Raw genomic sequence first — 6,734 nt, forward strand, 5'->3', positions numbered from 1 at the left:
TTACATTTGCTAATGACTCTATAGTGATTCATCGAGGTCTAAATGGCCTTTTCCCTTTTAAGTCGGTTCCCTTTTCTGTTGTCATGCCGAAGCTCCCTTGCGCGTAGCTTCAGCACTGCGTCAACCTTCGTATTCTTTGTGCTTCTCACACTGTGGTTCTGATCCGAGTCCGAAGGTACCTGTTTATGTATTATACTCTAGAAGCATTGTTAAATCATGTTTTTGAGGACCTTCAGAAGACGAAGGCCCCCAACAGTAGCCCCTCGCAATATTAATTTGTTAGAATAATGAATTCAAATTGCGATATGGACGAAGGCCTTAAGCCGAAGGTCCGAAAAAACACCTTCCCTTTGCAAGAATAGCAACAGTCGATGACAGACGGGGCCCTCCAATTTGGAACGCACTGGGCGTATAAATAGGAACTCACCCCGAGCACATTTGATACGCTATCTGCCGTCTGCTTTGCTTGCTCAATTTTTTAGCTCTTGTCTACCAACGCTTGCTTGGTTTTTTAGACTTTCTAAGCTTCGGCTTTAAGGACACATTTTCACCATTTCCAAAGAGAAGATGTCTCAAGACAAAAAAAAGCTGTTGCTGAGACGAAGCTGAGCGAAGAGGAGAAGCTCCTTGAGGAGAAGACTGCTAGATTTATTGAATCAATAGCAAAGACAAATACAGAAAAGATTACTAAGGAAATTCTAGAAGGCTTATCTAGAGATACTGATGACAGCGACAGTTATGATGCAGAAAGTGGAGGCGAAGACTCTGAAGATCGGCCCTAGCGACCAAGTCATGCAGTCTTCGAGAAATCGACTATCAAACAGAGTCATCTTGATAATATGAGATGAAGGTATTTTTGAGATATGTCTATTGTGAGGGCTGACGCAGACAGGGCTGTTCCTGCCCCCGAAGAAAACGAAGTTGTGATCTACCGAAGCTTCTTCAAAGCTCGGCTTCGGTTCCCGTTGAGCAGATTTGTTATTGAAGTTTTAAAGACATATCAGATTTTCCTTCACTAGATCACTCCTGAAGCAGTTATTAGAATGGGGATCTTCGTCTAGGCTGTGAGAAGTCAAGGTCTAGAGCCAAGTGCAAAATGTTTTTGCAGCATGCATGAACTTTCGTATGAGATGAAGCCCTGGGGTAAAGAACAGTATCATAACAATTTTGGTTGCTATGGCTTTGTTGCTCGTTCTGGCTCAAGCTGCCCAGTGCCAACTTTTCAGAAGAGGTGGCCCGGGGCCTAGATGGAAGAGTGGTTTTATGTAAAAAATGACTTAAAGGCGAGAGAAGATATTAAAGAGATCATCATGCAACCAATCTGGTCCCGCTTCGGCCTCCGCAAATCGAAGGTAGAGATTGATGAGGCAGCCGAAGCATGCCAAAGGGCCTTCAGCACAGTTTGCGCTTTTATCGGGACGAGAGATTTAGTTCAAGAACATGTAGCCTACAGGATATGGCCGCTGATAGACAGCTGGGAAATGCCAATGGAAACCATCACTAACCCTAGCGAAGGTGGTTTGGTTCGATTGAAATATACCTTCAGGTTTGGAGACCAATTTATCGAACCAGACGATGACTGGTTGAAGTGTGTTGAAAATACTAGTGATGAATTACTTGGAGCATACTCCAAGTCTGAAGATAATGCACTATCTGCGGCCTTCGGGAGCCGAAAAAAGAAAAGGCTAAATAGAGTTTTTGATGCTATTGGATTTGTGTACCCTGACTATCGCTACCCGCCGCGGGGGCAGAAAAGAAAGGGTGAAACTTCTAGGAAGACTGCTGCTTCGGCTGCTTCAAGCGAGCCCGCACCGAAGAGGAAAAAGTTGAAGGTACTTACTCACCGACCGCACTACATTGAACCGGCCACAGTGCCTGAATTTGGCGGTGAGACTTCTTCAGCTATTGAAGCCAAAGGACCTGCTCTTATGCAGAGGATTGAAGAGCCGGCTGCAATGCCGAAGACTGACAAAATTGAAGAACCGAGAACCGAAGGGACGAAAACATTAGAAGTTCTAAGCCTTCGGCAGGAGTGGAGGTGCCGAAGACACAAAAAGGTCTAGCAGCAACCCCCAAGAGAAAAAGGATGGCTAGTGTATTAGATGTGCTGGAGACGATAAAAGCTTCAAGCTCTACTCCAGGAAAAATTGCCAAGGCTTCGAAAACACAGATTGAAACCGAGACAAAGCTGACCGAAGCCAAAGCTATACTGAGCCAGGCTGACGCCGAAGCTGGGCCTTCAGTGCCCGCCAATTAGAAATCCTCAGAAACTGGAGAAAAGACAGCGGAAGAAGAAGGTATAGAACAAATTGTGCCTGAAAAACCTGCCGCTCCTGCTCCTGAAGCGTCTTCCAAAGTCCTTGATTATAGTATTCGACACGCTTCGGGAAAAAGATTACCTGAAGAAGAAATTTTTGAAGCTAAACACTATGCCCGAGAACTGAAATACCCGAAAGGGGCCTTAGTGTTTAATGGCACAGACGAAGATGACTTCTTATATTGTCTCCCAGACAACAAAGAATTATCTGCCTGCCGGGAGATGGCCAGAAGTATGGGGTTCCCGAAGCTTGAAGCTGGCCTCTGCGCCATGACGAAGGACGATCTTGCGGATAGCCTTGCATATAACAGTCTGAAGGTACAAAAATTGTGTATTTGGAAGTTTATGAATTTTGAATTATTCGTTTGTTCTTATATTAACCCATTCATTCTTTTCATATAGGGTTTAATACTTAGTAATGCCTTAAGGGCGCAAAAGAATGTTGAAGACGAGAGTTGCACTATTGCTCTCAACAACCTTCGAACGGAGGTTATCAAACTAAGGAACGAAGCTTTGGAAAAAGACAAAATTCTACTTACATTGGTGGACAAAGTAAAGGGGGATGAAGCTAACTTCAAGGCTCAATCTGAAATCCAAAGGAATGAGATTGAAAATCTTCAAAAACAACTGGCCGAAGCCAAATTGAAATGCGCTATTGCCGAAGCTGACCGAGATGCCAGTGATTATTGGAAAAATTATTTTGAAAAAACAGTTACAGAGCTTCGCTCATCTAAAGAAAGATGTTTTCAAAAATCTGTAGAATGCGTCAAAAAGATAAAAACTAGCTTCGCCAACGTGGACGCGTACTCGAGTGAAGACAACTTCATAAGAGGCGATCCTGAGGGCCCAATTGAGTGGATCAGCAGCGAAGCCGAAGCTTTTGAGGAAATTTTGAGTGACCGTGGGGACGTCTGTGCCTTCTCTGGTGCAAGGGGAATTGCAGCTATTTTGGAGAAGTCAGGTTGTGAGCATGTTAAAACCTTAGCTCAGGCCGAAGCTGCCCTCTGCATTGATGATACGAAGGACCCCTCGGCCGAAGCAAGCTTAATAGGTGGAAATTTTTCTACTGACATATGGGAAAATGGTGGCCGAGGAATGTCCCATGAAATAATAAAGAAAAACGAAAAAGATATTCATGACACTCGAGAGTCAATAAAAGCAGCTGAAAAGGCTGCGGAGCTTGAGAGACGAATAGATATTACTTAATGGTTTTTAACTTTGTTGTCTGCTTTTGTGACTTCAAACTAATTTATGTCTTCTACCGCAGCTGAACTATCTCCTCCCCCAGAGCCATTCGACCCACTAGCCGACCTAGAGATAAAGAAAACAATAGAGATTATTAATATGGCCGAAGCTATTGTGGATGAAGTTGTTACCAAGCTGCTAACCGAAGCTGCTGAAAAAGTTCTGAAGGAAGAAGAGTAGCTATTGTAAAAACATTTTTTTAAGATATTAATGTAATATTTACTGAACTAAGTCTGTAATACTCGATGTTTGTATCTTTGAATGTAATATGTAAATTGTTTGTAATTCATTTCTTTGCGATGCATGAAACTTTTATGTACATACCGTTTTTGAGCCTTCGGCGAAAAAACACCTTCCCTTCTTTTCATGCTTCGTAAAGAAGAGCTTTTATATTTCGTAAAAAATCCTCCAATCGTGGCAAAAACATTAATGCTTCGTCAACAATAGATTTTTTCCTCCACATCAGAGCTGATGAAGTTGTATTTCTTCAAAACTTATTTTGTGCCTTAGCACAATTTCACTTTTTCGAAGCATTCTCCGAAGGTCAACATTGTATCCCCTTCTTGTGCCATTGATGCAATATGATGTATGATGTTATGTTATGCGAAATGATGTGATGATGTTATGCTATGCAAAATAATATTTGTGCCGAAGACACACACTCACACCCCCATAGTGGAATACACAATCTCTTTGCCGTTTATTTTTCGGCTTCACCGCTTATTTTTCGGTGTATCAGTGCTGACTTTTCGCTGTAAGTTCTGCATTCCCTTAGGAACGTCTTTTGAACTTCTTCGCCTTCTATTTCGGCAGTATTCGCGTTGACTTTTCGCGCTTCGCCTTATATTTCGGCGGTATTTGGCTCTGCATTCCCTTTGTAACGACTTTTGAGCAGAAAACTTACACTGCGCTCCCTTAGGAACGACTTTTTGTAGCTTCGGCAAACTTACGCTGCGTTCCTTAGAACGACTCTTTGTACCTTCGGTGATACTTACGCTGCGTTCCTTAGAACGACTTTTTGTAGCTTCGGTGATACTTGTAATGTGATTTTTAGCTCCGCGTTCCCTTAGGAACGACTTTTGTGCTTCAGCGACTTTTTGAACTTCGTGAGTCTGTGGAGAAGATATATTTTACTATGGCAAGAACGAAGCTATTACAGGAAATTGAAAATGACAAAAGAACTAGGTTATCAATGATTGTTCCTTATTAAAAAAGAAAATGGCAACGAATGTAAAAACTGTTTCACGGGTAGGATATCACTTAGTAGATATGCTTCGATTCTGGCACAGTATTGTTGACTGTGCGAGCTTCAGACTCCTCCCTGAAATCTCGCTGCTGATGGGTCTGTTGGCTCCCTTCTGGCTGCTGGCCTCGTGAATACGCAGGTTGTAGTGGTGGCGGAGGTGGAGGTTGTGGCCAAGATGCCTGTGGCTAGCTAGCCGAAGCAACAGAAGTTGCAGGATGGTTACCCACATACTCTGGTATGTAGGGTGAGTGATACGAAGCAGTGTGCATGACTTGCTTCGGCTGGTTCTGCTGAGTTGCGGCTTCTGCTATTTTGTTTTGTTTCTAAATGGTGACATGGCACATCCTTGTAGTATGGCCCTTGTCCTCACCACAGAATAAGCAATAAATTTTCCTAGGTTGATCCCCAAACCTTCCTCCGAAGCCCCTGGCGCCTCTGCCTCTTGGAGCTGGCGGCCGAAAATAGCTTTGTTGCTGCCCCGAAACTTGCAAGGAATATTGTGGCTTCTGCTGCTGACTTCCTCTGTCGTCATTATGGGTGGAGCGGATTGATCTGACATGCCTTGGGTGGATTCTTCCTCCGAAGCCCCTGGTCATCTCAGAGAACCTGTAGGCTTCCTCTCTTCTTTGGCGAAAGTCATTGTCAGCCCGGATGTATTCATCCATCTTTTGAAGCAGCTTCTCCAAAGTCTGTGGAGGCTTTCTAGCAAAATACTGGGCAGTAGGTCCTGGACGAAGCCCCTTGATCATGGCCTCAATGACAATTTCATTGGGCACTGTAGGCGCTTGTGCTCTCAGACGTAAGAACCTTCAGACGTATGCCTGGAGATACTCCTCATGATCTTGCGTACATTGAAATAGGGCCTGAGCTGTGACTGGCTTTGTCTGAAAGCCCTGGAAACTTGTCACCAGCATGTCCTTGAGCTTCTGCCATGAAGTGATAGTCCCTGGCCGAAGAGAAGAATACCACGTTTGAGCCACATTCTTAACTGTCATGACGAATGACTTGGCCATGACAGCTGCATTGCCTCCGTATGAAGATATAGTTGCTTCATAACTCATCAAAAACTGCTTCGGGTCTGAATGCCCATCATACATTGGAAGCTGAGGTGGCTTGTATGATGGGGGCCACGGGATAGCCTGCAGTTCTGCTGCCAAGGGAGAAGCATCATCAAAAGTAAAGGTATCATGATTAAAATCATCATACTCCATTGTCGTTGAACAAGCCCTCTTGATGAAGCTCCCTGTGTTGGGGCCTTCGATCTTGCTCGTCTTGAGCAAGGTGGCGTACTTCTTCAGTGGCTTCGTCAATCTGCCTTTGAAGGTCAGCTAGTCGGGCCATCTTTTCCTTCTTCTTTTGCACTTGCTGATGAAGCATCTCCATGTTTCTGATTTCTTGGTCCAACTCGTCCTCCTGGGGTGTTGGACTAGTGGCCTTCCTCTTCTGGCTTTGGGCCTCTCGAAGAGAAAGGGTCTCTTGATTTGGGTCTAGTGGCTGCAGAGCGGCAGCCCCTAACGCTGAAACTTTCTTCGGTGGCATGACGAAGGTCAATGCTTGCCGAAGGTGGTCGAAAAGAGTTCACTGGAGGTGGGCGCCAATGTTGGGGACTTATTCTCAAATGCTATGAGTTAAGAACAAGGCAACACAAAAAAATGTTAAATGTTAACGCCCTTCGTCCTTCGAGACATTATTTCCCTTAGGATATAATGATCTTCAGACGAATGTCATGAAGGACATACCTTCATCATTGTAGCATACGATAATAAAAGGAGAATCATATGGAATGTAAGAGATAACATGAACAATTATGTAGCATTATCAGCTCATTTCTATTTTATTATCATGGAAAAATAGAAATGATATCAAATTACAAATGTACCTTCGGCTTGAAAGAAGATAAAGGTACGAGCGTGACGCAAAAGCAAA

The sequence above is a fragment of the Zea mays genome, chromosome 10 (genome assembly GCF_902167145.1).
Source record: "Zea mays cultivar B73 chromosome 10, Zm-B73-REFERENCE-NAM-5.0, whole genome shotgun sequence".
NCBI lineage: Eukaryota > Viridiplantae > Streptophyta > Magnoliopsida > Poales > Poaceae > Zea > Zea mays.